The sequence below is a fragment of the Pistacia vera genome, unplaced genomic scaffold (genome assembly GCF_008641045.1).
Source record: "Pistacia vera cultivar Batoury unplaced genomic scaffold, PisVer_v2 Contig601, whole genome shotgun sequence".
NCBI lineage: Eukaryota > Viridiplantae > Streptophyta > Magnoliopsida > Sapindales > Anacardiaceae > Pistacia > Pistacia vera.
This window is the reverse complement of record NW_022196448.1, coordinates 481,304-503,275: the sequence shown is the minus strand read 5'-3', so window position 1 is coordinate 503,275 and position 21,972 is coordinate 481,304. Positions and strand designations below refer to the sequence as shown.

The following is a 21,972-nucleotide window of genomic DNA, read 5'->3' as shown; positions in this document are numbered from 1 at the left end:
AAGGCTTATTAATTATGCAACATTTACATATTGATGGGGAGATTCTGAGTCAGTCACCTATGCTGAAAGTTCAACTGCCTGACAAAATATGCGAAAAGAAAAGCAAAAGCTATGGGGTAGATAGCAAGAGCAACTGCAGAGAGAGCTAGGTGATCATGGTGAAACCCGAAATAATCTTTTAAGAAGGCGGCGACTTTTTTTACTTGCCGAATACAAGAATTTTCTTATCTGTATCTCCATACTGGGAAGTGAGCATACCATTTATTGTCCAGGAAGTTGGCATTAAGTAATAGAACCAAACCCACCACCTTGGAATATGCTGCAAAATGAACAAATGATGAATAAGTTAGTAATTTTTTAGCCCTGCAATTGTAAGTTTTGAGTACCGAATGAAGAATCCTGAAAAGAGATTGAACATGGAGAAGGAGGCTGAAGATAGAATCGTGGCTACGATGAAGCTTGGTGTCAATGCCGTAAGCATCATTCCCAAATAAGTATAATGCAGCAGAGTACATAACATCACATCAAAGTACCAACATATTTTATATGCTGATACATAATATCCTATCATTGAATATGTGATGACCACAAACATAATAGTTTGGATAAGTACATATGGAATCTCGATTATCACCTGCAAAATCATAAAAATATCTTAACAAGAGATCGTAGAAAGAATTTGTTTTCGATCTAAGTCACACTTCAGAACAGGTATAGAACTCAATTGTTTCTGAAAAATTTGTACCTGTGCAAGTGCATAAGCCCACGAAGAGTACATGCCGGCAAATCTTTCTTGATAACTAACAGTTCTCTCTGGTGTAACGTATGGTAATACTGATAAGCAGTTGCTGGCACCAAAAAATATCATGGTACCACACATCGAACCAAGTATAGTGAATATATTCTGCTGGTTATTTCTGTCAAAATGAATATAACATTTTAGGTATCGATAAAAATCTTCCAATGAATCTGACAGTATTCGCGCGGAAAAAAAAAAATGAAAAATAAAGAGAAAGCGAACTTACAATTCTTGTCCTTGGTTGCAATATACAACACCAAAAATCAAAGATGCAACAAATGTATGTAAGAGACGTGTCAAATTATATGAAGGACTTCTCCAGTAAGAAAGTTTTGCTTCCACAGGCAAGATTTGAATTGTCTCCAACCATTTTGCGTGAAGGATGATGGAAACTGCAGATCTCTTGAACCAGGAGGGGGAGTACTCAAGTGTTTTACCATTACATTGTCGTTCCTACAAATGGCGTTAAATTAAAAAAAATATCAATTTTGCAAATATTTGAAGCTTCTTTCTTGAAAATCAAAGCACCAAAATACTATATAATCAGCGAGAAATAGCTTTTTCAAGGAACCAGCGTCAGGAAGTTAGCAAAATTTTTGATTGAAAAGCTCAAGCCCTTTGATATGATGGCACATATAATAGTAATACTCAACAGTCAATAACTAATGTAATTCAACTCACTCATATAAAGCAGATTCCCTGTGCATTTCGGCAAAATCTACACCAGGTGCAACTTCAGCAGTTGCAGAAGCTACTTCTAACATCCATGTTGCCAGGTTATAATTATCTCTAATTTTGGACAACCCTGGGATACCCTGTTAAGAAAAAATGATAAGAGTTGTAAGAACAGTACAATACTTTTGTAGGATTCAGATAGTAAATTATTTTTGTGATGGACTAACCTCAAAATATTCAATAACTTTACTTGAATGCTGTCCTAGTGGTCCAAGTAGATTATGCGCCCACCAGATTTCAAAAGAATCAACTGCAAAGACAATGGTAGGATCATCATGGATACAAGATTGGCGGTATTGTTAGTGTTGATTATCATTAGAATAGAAGTGAAAGTTCAACCTCATCAAACGCTTCCAATATGTGAGTACTTGGTTGGTGGATGGTGCAAGTAATTGTTCTTCCTGTATTAGCTACATTCTTCACAGCTCGCATGACAATAGCTGCTGATCTTGCATCTAGACCTGTTGTAGGTTCATCCATGAAAATTATCGAGGGATTAGCAACAAGCCCCACGGCTATTGTTAGCCGCTTGCGTTGCTCAACTGACAGACCACTAACCCTGGGTATGCCAACTAAAGAATCCTTGATTCCATTGAGTTCAATTGTTTCAAGGACTTCATTCACAAATTCCTGGACATAATAAAGTGTTACAGCTCAATGATTCAGAATTGCATTCAGGACCATGAAAATACCAGATGGCATAGATATAGAGTCTTACAGTTTTAGTTTTCGAGTCAATTTGAGGAACCAGACGCAGCCACAAAGAAAAAGCAGAGATTCTTCTATAGTGATTTGTGGAGAATGTATGTCGTTTTGCTCGCAGTAACCTGAAATCCTGGCAAATGTTTCTTGAACCTTAGGATAACAGTTAATCTTTATTTCCCCCTTGATATAACCGCTTGTTTTTCTTCCAGCAAGAACATCAAGAAGAGTAGTTTTTCCAGCTCCACTGACACCCATCAATGCCGTAAGAACACCAGGCCTAACTGCTCCTGTAATATCACTAAGAAGTTGCAACTTCTTCTGAGCACATCCATGTTTTCTCATTGCCTGTGAACAAGATTCAAAATTATATGACTCTTGTTATCCTACAATGACCAGGATGTTACATGAAAGACTGTTACATGGGATTCATTACCGAAGAGGTGTTGATGTAGTATTGCACATCCTGAAACGTGTTTATTAAAGGTTCAAAATGTAATGCCATCTTGCCCATTGATTGACACAAGAGAACAGAGCCAAAAAATTACTCATTACAGCCAAAATTTAACTTAATATCAGGAAGCAGAATCTTGAAGAACTATTAGAAACAAAAAAAGCCAAAAAGGCAACCTTTAGAGGATTTTATATTGGTACTAAAGGAAGAGTTTCTTGGCCTTTCTGCCTCATACACTCCATCATCGCTTGAATCTTTACTTTTTTGTATCTGAGCGAGCTTTTCGCATGAAATGATTGCATAGGCAGCTTTTGAAGCTGCAAGAGCGTTTAATATGTAAGATGAATAACCAAGTATTGATGCAGCTTGAAAACTAAAGTGAATCCAATCAAGGCTCCAAGCGATACCCAGAAAATAAATCCTTCAAAGTTCTGTCCCCGAATGCTCAATATTTCTCTCCCCATTGTCATGTTCTTGGATAGTACCTTCAAATAAAAATGAAAATTGACACCTTAGATTCATGTTGTACTAAATCAACCATTTGATGCTAAATTGCATCTGCAGTTTACAGAGACTCACATTTTGCCATCGTGGAGCAAGAAAGTCATTTACAGATAGGCCTATCTGTCCATATGTCATAGGGGAAACCCAAAATCCCCACCTCAATCAATTCGGCATGGACACTGAAATCAGTAAGACAGCTTAAGTTTATGCTATTCATTTATATCCTAAAATCAAACAGAATGAGAAGTGTGTGTAAACTTACATCTTGAGATCATGATTCCAGTAAACAGCATGAGTAATAACAAAACAACACAAGCAGACGCTATAGCAGTAACTGGAGTGCTGGACAACGAGCCCATGAATAGGAACATGGATAATGATGCTACGTGCACCGCAAAAAACATAATGAACTGGCGGCAGAACCTGACAGCAGAGAATACGCTCAATGTATCCCTTTAAAGAGATTCTGCAGATGATCAAACACTATGGTATGATAACATTTTCAAGTTTTACACACCTTCCAAACTCGGGGCTGTATCCAAAGACATAATAAGTAAGACATGTCCAGACCAGAGAGATTACAAATGAAAGAGGAAGCTTTAAAACTACGGCTGGAATTGCATAAGCCCAGATGGGGTAGAAACGCAACTCTTTTTGTTTATAGAAAACTGCAAGTCTTGATACAGTCAGGGCTACTTCTGAAAGCCCATCAACAAGAAGTGTGTAGAGAGCAAAATCCAAGGCTCCTATATAGTAACTTGAATCAACAATGTCAACATGCATCTGAGTACGAAAAAATACCATGTATGTGATCAATGCAATCAAAAAAACCTGCAGATAGAAAAAGCTCAAACAGTTTAACAGAGGCATAAATGATCAAACAGTTTTGATGAAGAGAGAACATTAATGAAAGAATGAAAAAATTTAGACCTGGCTTATTTTCAAAACATAAACAAGAGAATTTCTCTTCATGAGAAGAAATTTCCTTGACATGCAGACCCTAAATAGTTGCCATTTAGAAAAAGAATAAACATTGAAGGAAAGAGCATCCTTGTGGCTTTTGGATTTATCATACGACACTGAGAGATCCTCGAGAAGCTTTTCTCCAAGAGGAGAATCATTGAATTTCTGAGAGAAGATATCTATTGAAACAAAATTGTGGGCAAGTTCAGTGTGGAACCAGTACTGTTCTTGATCTTTTCTAGAAATAACCTGCAAGAAAACGATTTATCGTGAGGAGAAGTGCTAAAATCTGAGTATAAGAGGGACTGATTGGAGGCTGCAAAGCACTTTACTTTCTGGAGGAAGTCAGCAACTGATTTCCTTTCAGGACACCTAAATCCGCAATCCTCAAAAAATTCTAGAACGCTTTCACAAGGGCCATGACACACAATCTTCCCCTCGGCCATTAGTATAATGTCATCAAAGAGATCAAAAGTTTCTGGTGATGGTTGAGGAAGTGAAACCAGTATGGTAGCATCGTTGATATGAGCCAGTTGCCGAAGACAAGTTACAATCTGAAATGTGGTAGAAATGTCTAAACCATGTTAATAAAGTAGGTATTTGTTTCCAAAATACCCTGGAACATAGTAGAGGGGTCGTTTTAAGCTCAAGTTAAAGAGACTTAAAAATGCTATCTGAAGTTAAGAGTTCATGAAAATAAAGAAAACTACCTGCTGTTAATCATTTTTATTTTTTGACCTCCATAAATGCATCCTCTCAAGGCATCTCTGACCAATGAATCGGCGCAAATATCAAGTCCAAGTGTCTGAGAACCAAAGAAAACAGTAGCTTTAGAAACAGATAAAACATTTTGTAAATGTGACAAAGTAAAATGGTTTCAGCCCTGATAATGGAAATTACTTTTGTAATGTAGTCGGTTTGCAGGTTTTCTTTTAGTCCTATGACAGAAATAGCCTGTAAAAGAATAATAATGCTTATGTAAACAAAATCATAATTCAGCATCGCAAAACATATCCTCACCATCAGCAATTTTCCGGTGCAAGAGGCCTATTACCGATGCTCGAATAACACAACACATTAACCTGGAGGAAAAATGACATTGCAGGGAAGCTCTTGTTTACCTTCATATAAGTATCTATGTCTGGATCTGGTATAATTCCTGCCTGCTTCTCCCTTCTACTGATTTCCAACATAATCTCTTCAAAAAGAAGAATCAAACATTCCATAATTTTGTTGTCACTATCATAAACTGAATGGTTATTAACAATCAATATGCTGATTCAAGGACACCAACCTGCTCGAGTTCCGACACCCTGACAACGAGCAGAAAAATCAAGTGTTTCCCTTGCAATCATCTCAGGAATGTGTTCATCGTATTGGCTTACATATGCAGATGTTTTCTGGGGTACAAACTCTTCTATCTTGTACCCATTATAAGAAACTTCCCCTATAACCTATTGGAGAAAAATTGGACATGCAAAAACAACAAAAGCGAGTACTGAACCCATTGAAAATTGATTCACCCAGATAACAATTTAAACAAGAACTAACTAAAACTAAATAGGAATAGTTAGCTGATTGGATTTGAGCCTAAATTTAAAACACTAAAATGGCAATTAGTACATATAAACACAGTGAGTTACCTTAAGAGAACTGTTGAGATTTCCCGAGAGACCCTTAAAGAGGGAAGTCTTTCCACCGCCAGGGGGACCCAACAATAATGCCATCCTGCAAAAAACAAAAACCACAAAAAAAAAAAAAAAAATCAAACCCATTTTCCTACTCAGTCTATAAGTGACTCAAACAATGAAACAAATAGATTGAACGGCCTACCTTCCAGGCTTTATGACTTCACTAGCATCATCAATTATCCTTATCTTGGCTTGACCTTGAACCCAACAGCTTTGCAAAGTCCTGCGGGAAAATCCCAAGTAAAGTTGTAAGCATGATGTAGAATTGACCCTGGCAAATTAATACTCCATGGGGGAGGATCTCAAAGTTTGAACTATAAACTAAACTCAGATAGACTCCTTTATGAGTTCGATTCATTGTCATTGCGCGAGTTTTAAACTCAAATAATGTGTTGTTTATCTCTTTGTTTTATCAGGATTCATCGGGATTTGACGAACGTCCTACTTTAATTAATTGACGTTAGATAATTTATTTTGAAATCTCAAGGATAGGCAAAGAGATGTATACTCACAGGAAGCATGGTTTTAAGAGAATTTCATATTGTAGGCAGAGGCTTTCCATGAACAACTTCATATTCTGCTTCCACACATAAGCTTTTATATCTCACTTCTTCAGTGGGCAATTCTATGCCAACTTTGCAGAAAAACCAAATCCAAGTTAATTAGCATAGTTAACCATTTGTTAATTAGCACATGCATACAATATTTTTTTTTTTTAAAAAAGAAAATTAAAAATTGAACCTGTAGGGAATCGAGATGGAGAGGAAAAAAGCAGCAGTTCAAAATATTGATACTGCCGAAGTATGCCAAAGAGAAAAAAGAAAGAGAAAATTTTACAATAACACTACTCTTACAAAGTCAAATACAAAGAAGACTTTATAAAGTGACATGACAGGTGATATGGCAATGCCGCATCATCTAACATATCATCACTTGTCACATCATCATTAAATATTTTATCATTTAAATATTTCAATCTTCTTCTCCACACTTTCGCTTTCGCGCTCTTCTTCATCACCGTTTTTGGCACTGCTCTTCTCCATCTCCATCACCCTCTTCATCTTCATCGCTCTTCTCCATCTCCATTGCTCTCTTCATCTTCGCGCTCTTCTGCATTGGGAAATATGATTTTATTTACCTCTCAATGACTCAAATCATTTACCATGACTGTTTGATCAATAAGTGGATTTATGCCTCTGGTTCTATGTTTACTAGTTGTGTTACAGGGTCCCATTGGAAAGTTGAGGAGCATTGAAGTAAGTGTGTAACCAAGAAATGGTCTCCATTTTCCGTCATGATTCTGCAGTTTTGGTTAACACAACCTTAATCAGCCAAGCTCAATATAAATGCTTTGCTTAACATGGAGCAAGTTTCTCTTTCTTTTTTCTCCCCTTGTATATATATAAATTGTATGATCTAGTTTTTGTTTTGGTTTCTTTTCCTCTTCTTACTTGGCTCAAATAAATGCCTTAGGTTCTATAAAATTCATATTTGGGAACTTCAGAATTTTTCCATTGATTGAAATGACCTTATGTGAATGCAGATATGTTCATGGGATTTGAAGAAATTGATGGAGATGATGATATAAGGGAGGAATTTCCATGCCCATTCTGCTCAGAGTACTTTGATATTGTTGGCTTGTGTTGCCACATTGATGACGAGCATCCTATGGAGGCAAAGAATGGGGTATGTTACCAGCAAACTAGAAATTTTGGATATTTCTTTTTAAGATTCTTGTTCAGCTCTTGCATGTAGTTCAAACTGATGATGGTTACTTTTTTTGTTTCTTAGATTTCCTATTGATGATGTATGTTAAAGAAACATTTAGTTTTGATAATATATATTTTAAAGTCATTACTGCCCGTTAGTCTCAATAAACAAATATTTAAATTTTAACCAACTGCTATATAGATGAGTGGTAACAGGAACTGTCTTCAAGATCCCTTGTAGTTGGAATGACTTGAGGTGGCCTAAATATGAACTCATGATTAGATACTGTCAGTATAATTTTGTAGGCTTTGTATTCAGCTTCAAAGAGCAAATAGCAGAAGAGCACGAAGATGAAGAGAGCGATGGAGATGGAGAAGAGCGATGAAGATGAAGAGAGTGATGGAGATGGAGATGGAGAAGAGTAGTTAGCAGAGCAGTGCCAAAAACGGTGATGGAGAAGAGCGCGAAAGAGAAAGTGTGAAGAAGAAGATTGAAATATTTAAATGATAAAATATTTAATGATGACGTGGCAAGTGATGACATGTCAGATGATGTGGCATTGCCACGTCACTTGTAAAGTCTTCTTTGTATTTGCCTTTGTAAGAGTAGTGTTATTGAAAATTTTATGTATATTTTGTATTGTATAAGCCTCTACAATGACTAATTTATACACATTTTGTAAATGTAGAAAAGAAAAATAATGAATACAAATAAATGTAATTATTCAATCAGTCACATAAATTAGGGATTGAGTGAATACCAGAATCACTCCTTGATCACAGCCAGCAAAGATCAAAGAAAAGCTATAAAAAATTATGCATTCCATATTTTGTCATTCCCTCTCAAGCTTGTGGTTTGTAGATATAAAAAACTCAAGCTTGTTAAGTAAATATGAATGTTGTCTGCTGCATAATGGCTTTGTAAAAATGTCTGTTGGTAGTCATGAAGTACGAATGTGCAAAGTCTTGATCACCCCTTCTTATATTTTGTTTTTGACAAAGTGACAATCAATCTCTATATGTTTCATTCTTTCATGAAATACTGGATTTGTTGCGATGTCATTTGCAGCTTTGTTGTCACAGTATAAAAGGACAGGCTTTCTTACTTGGACCTTTAGATCTTCCAATACCCTAGAATCTAGATGATCTCACATGTTGTCTTTGTCGTGGCTCTGTATTCGGCTTCTGTTGAAGATAGAGATACTATTGATTGTTTCTTAGTCTTCCAAGAAATAAAAGCTCCCCCTACCTTGATACAGAAACTTGTAACTGATTTTCTTATCATTGGACATATGGCCCAGTTCGAGTCACAATGAGCTGTGATATCTAATTCTTTGTCTCAACGAAGGAGGAGTCCTAATCCAGGACATCCTTTTAAGTACTTTAGAACTTTTATCGCTACATCCATGTGAGATTGTTTAGGCCCATGCATGAACTGGTTAAGAATATGGACTGCATAACTAATATCTGAACAAGTCATTGTGAGATAGATCAATCGCCTAACAAGTCTTTGATATTTTGTAGGATCTTCCAGGGTGGGTCATCTTCGGAGGGTGATATCCTATTGTCATATTCCTAAATAGTCAGCTTTCTATTCAGTTCTACTGGAATAATACTTGGCTTGCATCTTGATAGTCCTGAATCAGAGATAAGTTTCAAGACATATTTCTGTTGGCTAAGAGATATTCTCGCCGGGGATCTTTCAATTTTAATGCCTAGGAAATACTTTGGCTCTCCTAGATCCTTAATTCGGAATTGTCTGTTGAGATGCTCTTTTAAGGATTTGATGTATGCTTCATCATTTCCTATAATAAGAATGTCATCGACATAGATGATGAGAGCAATAAAAGTTTTACCTTTGTGCTAGGTAAATAATGCATAGTCATGTTTGGACTGAACAAATCCTATGCCAGTGAGAGCTTTACTGAATTTTTCATTCCATTGTCCAGATGCTTGCTTTAGCCTATAGAAGAATTTTTGCAGACAACATACTGTGTTCTCCCTCGATCTGCATAATCCCGGAGGAAGATCCATATAAATTTCTTCATGAAGATCACCATGAAGAAAGACATTATGAACATCATTTTGATGAAGAGACCAGTCATGAACATGATCCACTGTAAGAAAAGTACAAATAGTGACATCTTTGCCTATTGGTGAAAACATGTCTTGATCATTAAAACCTTCCTGCTGAGTGTATCCCTTGGCCACTAATCGAGCTTTGTACCTTTTAATGGAGTTATAAGCAAGATGCTTGATTTTGTAGACCCATTTACAACCAATAGATTTTTTATGAGAGGGGCGAGACACTGGATCCTAGGTATGATTCTGAGAGAGAGTAACAAACTCAATATCCATGGCTTGACGCTAGTGAGAGTGTTGAACAACATCTGAGTAACTAGTAGGTTTTTGTTCGGTGGAGATGTTACTAATACAAGCTTTGTATATAGGAGAGAGATGATCATAAGTCACATAATTGGAGGTAGGATATAGTGTACCTAAAGGATTTGAAATGGTAGGACACTCATAATCTACTACCCAGATTGGTGGTTGAGTATGTCAAGGACTACGACGTGTAGGAATAATAGGAGCCGGAACAAGAGATCTTGGTGGAGAAATAGGTGTAGGGAGCTGAACAGGCGAATCTTCTATAGTATTATCAGTGGTTGTTGTGTCAGAGTCAATAGTAGGGGTGCTAGGTTGAGAAACCGGTGGAACCATAGTGAACAAGGGATCTTGAAGAGTATCAATGTCAGGGAACACTTAGGGTGATGGTGATGGAATAGTATCTTCTACAGCAAATGGAAAAATGTCTTCATTAAACACAACATCCTGGGAGATCAAAAACTTGTTTGCAACTGGATCATATAGCCTGTAACCTTTCTGAAGCAAAGGGTATCCCATAAAAATACAACGGGTGGCTCGATACCAAACTTATCATGTGATTCAAGAGTGACAACATAACAAAGACATCTAAAGACTCGAAGATGATCTAGAGGTGGTTGCTTCTTGAATAATACATCATAAGAGGTCTTTTCATGAAGGATTCTATAGGGCATGCGGTTGATCAGGTAGGTAGCAGTGATCACACATTTGCCCCAAAAGGAGATGGGTAGGTGGGCTTGGTGTTTAAGGGCATGGGCTACCTCAAGGAGATGACGGTGTTTTCGTTTGACAACCCCATTCTGTTGTGGAGTATATGTGCAAGGGCTTTCATGCAAGATGTTGAGGGATGAAAAAATGGAGGAACAACTATGATTAAAGAAATCTCTAGCATTGTCGGTTCTAACCCTTTGGACGGAAGTATGAAATTGTGTGTTGACCATGGCTAAGAAGTGTGTGATGTGAGTGAGTGTTTGGGTTTTATATTGCACGAGGAATGTCCATGTACCCCGGGAAAAGTCATCAACAATAGTGAGGAAAAATCTGGATCCATCATGATTCAGAGTGTGATAAAGGCCCCAAATATCAAGATATATTAGGGCAAAAGATTGGGTTGTAGTGGAAGTGCTATGTGAAAAAATAATTCGGGCTTGCTTAGTTGATGGACATATGGGACAACGAGGTTGAGGAATAGTTGCATTGTGACCTAATCTTTGATGAAGAATAAAAGAGTTTTATTAATCATTGCATTACAATTGGTAATTTTATTGGTTGTAATACACAGATGAAAATTTCTAGAAGACTCAACGGGTGCCCAATAGTATAAACCTCTATGGACCTCACCCAAGCCCATCAATTTCCCAGTCGAAAAGTCTTGGAATTCACATGTGTTAGGACAAAATTTTACAGTGCAACTATTGTCTTCATAGAGTTTGGAGATTGAGATGACGTTAAAATGAAAAGCAGGGACACAAAGTACATTTTTAAGCAATAAATTTTCGGATAATTGGATGGTCCCTATGTGAGTGGCCGAGGTTATGTTCTTGTTCGGCATGCGAACGAAGGTGGATGGGTAGTGGAAATAGTGTTGAAAAATTTTGAGTGACAAATGATGTGATCAATAGCCCCTAAATCAATAATCTATATTTCAACATAAGAAGTACCTGCATAAGATGTTTTAGGTGCGGTGGGAGCATTATTCAGAAGTTGGAGCAATTGATTATATTGATCTGGATTAAGAGCAGGTACTTGCTGATTACTAGAAGGAACAGAGTCAACCTGGAAAGAAGAAAAAAGATCATTTTTGTCTTTGTTGTTTGAATCAGGACATCCATGTAATTTCTAGCAATGGTCTTGATCATGGTTTCTTCTCTTGCAATATTCACAATATAATCGCCCCCAATTAGATCATAAATTTCTAGACCCATTGGACCCGTTTATGGATCCATTTGACCAAGAATTAGGCCCATTTGACCATCTTGTTGACCAGTTTGAGCCTTGCTATGATATGGCTCGAATTGAGTTGGTAGATGCGTTTAAAAACGCAATGAGCTTCTGACCGTCAAGTCAAGAGATGAAATCTGGGTCGTTCATCTTTGCATATAAATTAACCCCTTTCTCCTTTTCAGGTTGTCCTAGCCGTGAGCTCTCACCGCCATTTTCTTGGATTCCTACAAAAACAATTGCCAATTGGAGTTCAACTGGCGTTGGCTTTGATCTTGCACCGCCAGTTGAAAACTCTAGTGGAGAGTGGGTGGTGGAGATGTGGCCAAGATTTGCGTCCAAAAAGCGTAGAAGCTTTTGTTCAAGCTGAGCAAAAAGTGTGACAATCGTCGCGATCTCGAATCCTCTAATATTGGTGGATGGTTTCTTGTGCCCCTTCAAGTGTTTCCTCAGCGACGTCTAACTCATTCCAAACGGCGGAGAGCCGATTGAAATATGTTGTCACCAAAGTATTCCCTATTTTAGTTCAATCAGTAGCTGTCGGAGAGTGTATGTTTTGGCGAGATTGAGCTTCCCATACATCTCCTTGATGTATGCCTAGTTCTGGCAACCATCTCTGTTGATGGGAGTCCCACCGATACTTTTGTAGAGAGGCAGTTGTTGATCCATGAGTGGACCAGCGTATTGCATTGACTCCAGTGGCATTGGAGGTGTGGTTATGGTGGCTATTGGAAGGATTTATTGAGGAATGGTTCTTTGTCTTTTGTGATGAGGGCTCGTCGGAAATCACGAGCCTAGGATTCGTAATTATCAAAACCCGTAAGGGTTTGTTTGATGAGGACCAATTCTGGTCCATCGGAAACTAGTGAGAAAAGAATGTCGCTTGGTTCAGGGAGACTGTTGTCGGTGGCTAGGATGATGCGAAAAGGGTACGGGTAGGGATTTGGATCCGAACCCGTTTGAGGAAAAGAGTCTGGGTTGTGTCCCAATATTCTAAGAGATGTTGCGTTAGGCCTAGTGTGGGTAAAAGGATCCGGGTTATAACCCGACATTCCGTATGGGTAACAAGCTGGGTTAGGCCTGGTTTGAGTTGTATGGACTTGAGTTGTGTGGGCTTGAGTTGTGTGGGCTTGAGTTTTGTGGGCTTGAGTTGTTTGGGTTGGAGTAGGCCTGGATTGAGTGTTTGGGCTTGGGTTGTGTGGGTTGTTTGTGTTGGTTGGGCCATCTGAGTTTTCTGTGTTGATTGGGTTGATGTCCATTCTAATGAAGCATTTGTTTTTGTGCTTCAGGAATAAAGGGAGATTGAGGTGAGTGGTTCTAACCGAGTATTTGTCTGGGTTAAGGAACAGAAAGAGAGGCTAGGCTGAATGCGGAAGATTTGAACAGTGCTTTGATAGCATGTAAGGAATCGAGATGGAGAGGCAAAGAGTAGCAGCTCAAGATATTGATACTGCCAAAGTATGCCAAAAAGAAGAAAGAAGAGAGAAAATTTTCTGTATATTTTGTATTGTATAAGCCTGTACAATGTCTAATTTATACACATTTTGTAAATGTAGAAAAGGAAAATAATATATACATCTAAATGTAATTATTCAATCAATCACATAAATTAGGGATTGATTGAATACCAAAATCACTCCTTGATCACAGCTAGTAGAGATAAAGGAAAAGCTGTAAATAATTGTGCATTCCATATTTTGTCAGAACCAAATCCCTCAAGTATATTTTTCCGCCAATAATATTTTAGAAAAACTCTTGGAATTATGAATTTGGAGTATCCTATTCTCACGAACGGTGGATTCAACAAGCAAACAATATTTCACGATTTACTGCGTACAACAAACAATCTATATTTCACGATCAAGGTGTAGTGCAAACTACAAAACTTCTCGTATGGTCTTTTATTAAAAAAAGAATTATCCATCTAGTCTAGCTAGGTACTACATAAAATAGTATCAATAAAGATTGGCTCACAATCTAACCTTATAAATTTTCTCTCACAACCTCAAAATGGTAGCTCGCAATTAGTCAGTTCGCAATTTGACAGACAGACTTTATTGCAAACTGATCAATTACAACTACCACGTTAGGATCATGAGAAAAAAATTGTGAGATTAAGTTGTAAGTGTAGTGTTATCCAAATAATATATGTATGTGTCATCCGTTGATAAATGACAAAAATATTGTATCCGATAATTAACTCTTGCATGTAAGAGTTAAACTCTTGATATCAAAAACTGAAGTCCGATTATAAAGCGCAAGAGAGTAAAAAGTTTCACATGTTTGATATGTTTTCTGGAGTGAAAGCTATGGAGAAACAACGACAACAATTGTACATTCTATCTCTGATTTTCCGCAACAAGCGAAGGCTGTCAATCTCAATGTGTTTGAGGAGCTTTTCTGTGAAATAGTGACGTTCCAGAGCTTGAAGCTTGGTAACATCTACCACCTTCTTTCCAGGTTTATGCTTAGTATCAAACAAAGATGATTTTAACCGATCAAAAGTAGGGAGCCTCTCAATTTCAGCCTACTGCGAGGCGTGTTCATGGCCATTATCATCCAACTCAGCTCCCAGAGATATCAAAACCACCCTTTTGAGCCATGAATATAGTCTTACTTTGGGGAGCTTCGGCTTTAAGTTGAAGATAATATATGTTGCATGGAGCCAATTCAAGCCCAACTGCCAGCGCCCTCCTTAACTTTTCAAAAAAATTGGGAAAGGATTACATATGTATAAGCCTTCAATGCTTTATATAATATCAATTACACCTCAAAAAATTATAGGCTCTGTTTTTAGCGCCCATCAAATTGATTAGCATCCTTCAATATTAAATACACTTTTATTTATTATTAAAAAGAAACTCAGTAAACTCAGTTTAATACAACAAATAACCTTGCTTAATTAGGTTTAATCAGTTTTTTTTTTTTTTTTTTTGGGTACCTTTTTCTTCTAATTTCAAACTTAATTAGGTTTTTTGTTTATACCATTTTTTCGTATTTCAAATTTGATAATTACATTTTCTTTTTCATATTCATATTCATCCCGTTGTGTGATTATTTTTTTTTTTTATAAATCAATGAATTTATATATAGAATCAACTCAATAATTGCTAATAATATAGATGAATGATGTAGCATAATCAACCCCTGGGTGCTTAGGCGATCAACTGGGATTCTTGGATGAATTACTCAAGAAGTCTTAAATTCAAATCTCCTCGGTTACTAATAGGGGTGGCCACTAAAGGATTACCCGACCATTAACTATAAGGCCCCGAGGCCCGAGGGATTACTTGAAGTACGTGCAAGCCTGACTGTTAACTATAGGGCCTTGGGGGATTAGTTGAGGTACGCACAAGTTCAACTGTTAACTACAGGGTCTTAGGGATTAGTTGAAATACACGCAAACTGGTCGAACATCCCTGGTTAAAAAAAAAAAAAAAAAAAAAAATCTAACTAAGTGAAGTTTTAGATAATAAATAAATAAAACACATCATATACAGATTTAATAAATTAAATTTTTGATATAGGCCCAATTTTTTTATTCTCGTATGAATCATTTTCTACTCAATTTTTTTAATTTAATTTATAGGGGGCGTTTGGTTGGGGTTTATGTGGGATTATTGGGGTAATGTCATCTTATATTACTTGATTATCATGTTTGGTTGTCAAGTAATATAAGATACCGGTAATCTTCAAATACCAATAGTAGTTACTATTGGTAATATGGTAGGTAATCTGATTATCTCCATTTTCTTAGGTATTCTGAGATTACCAGGGTTATCATTTTTTGTTACAATTTTATCCCTTATTAATAAAAATTTTGGACAGTAATACCCCTACTTTAAAACAAATTTATATTAATATCCTATTTCAATTTTACCCCTGTTTAATTAAAAATTTGGACAATAATGCCCTTATATTTAAAATAATTTATAGACCAATACTGCCACCCAGCCACCACCACCACTGCCATCCAGCCACCACCGCCGGCGAGCCAACCACCATGGGCCGTCGTCAGAAATTCACCAAAGTCCTCAAAAAAGAACGAGATTTGGTGGGAGACTCCGGGAGGCTTCGATATGGCCGTTTCCGGCCATATTGATGGCCAAAAACGGCCATATTGGGCCAGATCGATGGAACTGGCCGTTAACGGTCAGATCCCTGACCATTAACGGCCAGATCTATTGTGGCCGGAATAGATCTGGGGCAAGATCTGGCCGTTAAGACCTGGCCGATAATGGCCAAGGATCTGACCGTTAACGGCCAGATCTGGCTTGATATGGCCATTTTCGGCCATCAATATGGCCAGAAACGGCCATATCGGAGCCTCTTCATCACGGTGACGTACTCACGGGTACTTTCGAAGATTCCCGACGGTGGTTTGCGGTGGCAGCAGGCGGTGGGGGTAATTTCGTCATAAATTAAAGTTTTATATAAGCGGGGGTGTTTTAGCTAAATCTGAAATATTGGGGGTTAAAAAATTATTCAAAAATTAATAATAAAAACAATCTTATATTAATATTTAAAAGGGGGACAATTTAGTAATTTAAATAACATACCCACCAATTTATTCTTCATAACCAAACATATTAATATAACATACCTACCAACTAACTAAACACATTTTTTTAAAGATTCTCAGTAATCTTTCAAGGTAATCTATCTTTCTAGTAATCCAATATTCCCAGTAATCTAACATTTATAGGATTTTTCCAGGGGTTTCCAACAAAGATGAACTCAACCGTTCAAACGTTGGCAGCCTCTCAATTTCAGCCCAAAGCTCATCATGTTCACGGCCATTATCTTCGAGAGACACATGATCGAATTACAACCCATTTGAGCCATTGTTAATTTCTCACTTGGAGAGCTTCAGGTTTTGTAGCGAATTATGTTGCATGGGAGATGCTTATATATATATATGATCTCAAGAGATTCTTAATTACTGGTGATTAACTAATAATTAATTATGAGATTGAGGCTTAGTTTATTGTGGAGCTGATATATATAAATATTATAGATGATTTACTATAAATGCTTATTTTAAATATTTTAATCTTGAAGAGTATCAATGTTAGGGAAAACTCAGGTAATGGTGATGGAATAGTATCTTTTGCAGCAAATGGAAAAATATCTTCGTGAAACACAACATCCTGAGAGATCAAAAACTTGTTTGCAACTAGATTTAGCTTGTAACCTTTCTAAGCAAAGGGATCCCATAAAAAATACAGCGGGTGGCCCGATACCAAACTTATCATGTGATTCAAGAGTGAAACATAAAAAAGAATCCAAAGACTCGAAAGTGATCTAGAGGTGGTTGCTTCTTGAATAATACATCATAAAGGTCTTCCATGAAGGATTCTGTAGGGCACGCGGTTGATCAGGTAGGTAGCAGTGATCACACATTCGCCCAAAGGAATAGGTAGGTGGGCTTGGTGTTTGAGGGCATGGGCTACTTCAAGGAGATGACGGTGTTTTCGTTCGACAACCAATTGTTGTGGAGTATATGTGCAAGGGCTTTCATGCAAGATGCGAGGGATGAAAAAATGGAGGTATAACTATGATTAAAGAAATCTCTAGCATTGTCAGTTCTAACCTTTGGACGAAGTATGAAATTGTGTGTGACCAGGCTAAGAAGTGTTGATATGAGTGAGTGTTTGGGTTTTATATTGCACGAGAATGTCCATGTACCCCGGGAAAGTCATCAACAATAGTGAGGAAAAATCTGGATCCATCATGATTCGGAGTGTGATAAAGGCCCCAAGTATCAAGATTATAGGGCAAAGGATTGGGTTGTAGTGGAAGTGCTATGTGAAAAAGTAATTCGGGCTTGCTTAGTAATGGACACATGGGACAACGAGATTGAGGAATAGTTGCACTGTGACCTAATCTTTGGAAGAATAAAAGAGTTTTATTAATCATTGCATTACAATTGGTAATTTTATTGGTTGTAATATACGGATGAAAATTTCTAGAAGACTCACGGGTGCCCAATAGTATAAACCTCTATGGACCTCACCCAAGCCCAATTTCCCAATCGAAGGTCCTGGAATTCACATGTGTTAGGACAAAATTTTACAGTGCAACTTTGTCTTCATAGAGTTTGGAGATTGAGATGAGGTTAAAATGAAAAGAGGGACACAGAGTACATTTTTAAGCAATAAATTTTCGGATATTGGACGGTCCCTATGTGAGTGGCCTAGGTTATGTTCTTGTTCGGCATGCGAACGAAGGTGGATGGATAGTGGAAATAGTGTTGAAAAATTTGAGTGACAAATGATGTGATCAATAGCCCCTAAATCAATAATCTATATTTCAGCATAAGAAGTACCTACATAAGATGTTTTAGGTGCGGTGGGAGCATTATTCAGATTGGAGCAATTGATTATATTGATTTGGATTAAGATCAGGTACTTGCTGATTTCCAGAAGGAACAGAGTCACCTGGAAAGAAGAAAAAAGATCATTTATGTCCTATTGTTGGAATAAGGACCATGTAATTTCCAGCAATGATCTGATCATGGTTTCTTCTCTTGCAATATTCACAATATAATCGCCCCCAATTAGATCATGAATTTCTAGACCCATTGGACCCGTTTAGGATCCATTTGACCAAGAATTAGGCCCATTTGACCATCTTGTTGACAGTTTGACCTTGCTGTGATATGGCTCGAATTGAGTCGTTAGATGCGTTTAAAAACGCAATGAGCTTCTGACCGTCAAGTCACGAGATGAAATCTAGGTCATTAATCCTGCATATGAATTAACCCCTTTCTCCTTTCGGTTGTCCTAGCTGTGAGCTCTCACCGCCATTTTCTTGGATTCCTGCAAAAACAATTAGTAGTATATGGTCGATCAGAGTTCAGCTGGCGTTGGCTTTGATCTTGCAGCCAGTTGAAAACTCCGGTGGAGAGTGGGTGGTAGAGATGTGGCCAAGATTTGTGTCCGAAAAGCGTAGAAGCTTTTGTTCAAGCCGAGCAAAAAGTGTGACAATCGTCGCGATCTCGGATCCTCTAATATTGGTGGATGGTTTCTTGTGGCCCTTTAAGTGTTTCCTCAGCAGCGTCTAACTCATTCCAAACGGCGGAAAGCCAATGAAATATGTTGTCACTGAAGTATTCCCTATTTTAGTTCAATCAGCAGCTGTCGGAGAGTGTATGTTTTGGCAAGATTGAGCTTCCCATACATCTCCTTGATGTATGCTAGATTCGGCAACCCCCCTGTTGAGGGAGTCCCACCGATACTTTTGTAGAGAGGCAGTTTGATCCATGAGTGGACCAGCGTATTGCATCGACTCTAGTGGCATTGGAGGTGGGTGTGGTGGCTATTGGAAGGATTTATGAAGAATGATTTTGTCTTTTGTGATAAGGGCTCGTCAGAAATCGCGAGCCTAGGATTCGTAATTATCAGAACTCGTAAGGGTTTGTGTGAGGACCAATTTTGGCATCGGAAACTAGTGAGAAAAGAATGTCGCTGGTTCAAGGAGACTGTTGTCGATGGCTAGGATGATGCGAAAAGGGTACGGGTAGGGATTTGGATCCGAACCCGTTGAGAAAAGAGTCCAGGTTGTGACCAGTATTCAAGAGATGTTCGGTTAGCCTAGTGAGGGTAAAAGGATCCGGGTCATAACTCGACATTGTATGGGTAACGAGCTGGTTAGGCCTGGTTGAGTTGTATGGACTTGAGTTGTGTGGGCTTGAGTTGTTGTGGGTTGAGTTGTTTGGGTTGGAGTAGGCCTGGATTGAGAGTTTGGGCTTGAGGTGTTGGGCTGTTTGTGTTGGTGGGCCATTTGAGTTTTCTGTGGATTGGGTTGATGCCATTCTAATGAAGGTTTGTTTTTGTGCTTCAGGATAAAGGGAGATTGAGCTGAGTGGTTCTAACCGAGTATTTGTCTGGGTTAAGGAACAAAGAGAGGCTAGGCTGAATGCGAAGATTTGAACAGTGCTTTGATACCATGTAAGGAATCGAGATGGAGAGGCAAGAGTAGAGCTCAAGATATTGATACTGCCAAAGTATGCCAAAAAGAAGAAAGAAGAGAGAAATTTTCTGTATATTTGTATTGTATAGCCTGTACAATGACTAATTTATACACATTTTGTAAATGCAGAAAAGGAAAATAAGTATACATATAAATGTAATTATTCAATCAATCACTAAAATTAGGGCTTGATTGAATACCAAAATCACTCCTTGATCACAGCTAGTAAAGATCAAGGAAAAGCTGTAAATAATTGTGAATTCCATATTTGTCAGAACCAATCCCCAAGTATATTTTCCCCAATAATATTTTAGAAAAACTCTTGGAATTATGAATTTGGAGTATCCTATTCTCACGAACGGTGGATTCAACAAGCAAACAATATTTCACGATTTACTGCGTACACAAAAACATCCATTTCACGGTCAAGGTGTAGTGCAACCTACAAAACTTCTTGTATGGTCTTTTATTAAAAAAGAATTATCCATCTAGTCTAGCTAGGTACTACATAAAATAATATCAATAAAGATTGGCTACAATCTAATCTTACAATTTTCTCTCACAACCCGACATGGTAGTTGCAATTAGTCAGTTCGCAATTGATAAGACTCTATTGCAAACTGATCAATTACGAACTACTATGTTAGGATTGTGAGAAAAAAATGTGAGATTTAATTGTAAGTATAGTGGTATCCAAATAATATATGTACGTGTTATCCGTTGATAAATGACAAAAATATGTATCCGATAATAACTCTGATGTAAGAGTTAACTCTTGATATCAAAACTGAAGTCCGATTTAAAGCGCAGGAGAGTAAAAAGTTTCACATGTTTGATATGTTTTTTGGAGTGAAAGCTATGGAGAAACAACGACAACAATTGTACATTCTATCTCTGATTTTCCGCAACAAGCGAAGGCTGTCAATCTCAATGTGTTGAGGAGCTTTTCTGTGAAATAGTGACGTTCCAGAGCTTGAAGCTTGGTAACATCTACCACCTTCTTTCCAGGTTTATGCTTAGTATCAAACAAAGATGATTTTAACCGATCAAAAGTAGGGAGCCTCTCAATTCAGCCTACTGCGAGGCGTGTTCATGGCCATTATCATCCAACTCAGCTCCCAGAGACATATCAAAACTACCCTTTTGAGCCATGAATATAGTCTTACTTTGGGGAGCTTCGGCTTTAAGTTGAAGATAATATATGTTGCAGGAGCCAATTCAAGCCCAACTGCCAGCGCCTTCCTTGACTTTTCAAAAAATTGGGAAAGGATTACATATGTGTAGGCTTCAATGCTTATATATATCAATTACACCTCAAAAAATTTAGGAACTGTTTTAGCCCATCAAATTGATTAGCATCCTTCAATCTAAATACACTTTATTTATATTAAAAAGAAACTCAGTAAACCCCGTTTAATACAACAAATAACCTTGCTTAATAGGTTTAATTAGTTTTTTTTTTTTGGTACCTTTTCTTCCAATTTCAAACTTAATTAGGTTTTTTGTTTTTACCATTTTTTCCATATTTCAAATTTGAAAATTACATTTCTTTTTCATATTCATATTCGTCCCATTGTGTGATTATTTTTTTCATAACAATGAATTTATATATAGAATCAACTCAATAATTGCAATAGTATAGATGAATAATGTGGCAAACCAACCCTTGAGTGCTTAGGCGGTCAACTGGGATTTTTGGAGGATACTAAGAAGTCTTAAATTCGATTCTCTTCGATTGCTAATAGGGGGGTCACTAGAGGATACTCGACCGTTAACTATAAGGCCCTGAGAGATTACTTGAAGTACGTGCAAGTCTGACCGTTAACTACAGGGCCTCGAGAGATTAGTTGAGATACGCACAAGCCGACTGTTAACTACAGGGTCTTAGGGATTAATTAAGATCAAGCAAGTTGGCAAACATCCCTGGTTAAAAAAAAATAAAAAAAAAATAACTATATGAAGTTTAGTAATAAATAAATAAACACATCATATACAGATTTAAAAATTAAATTTTTGATATAGGCCAATTTTTTTTATTACGTATGAATCATTTCTACTCAGTTTCTTTAATTTAATTTATAGGATTTTTACAGTTTTCCAACAAAGATGAACTCC

General features: G+C 37.4%; 1 pseudogene; it reads right to left on the bottom strand.

Moving 5' to 3' along the window:
* The window catches only part of LOC116110409, a 42,210-nt pseudogene extending 25,909 nt beyond the window's left edge, over positions 1–16,301 (bottom strand).
* Positions 16,302–21,972: the final 5,671 nt, after the last annotated feature.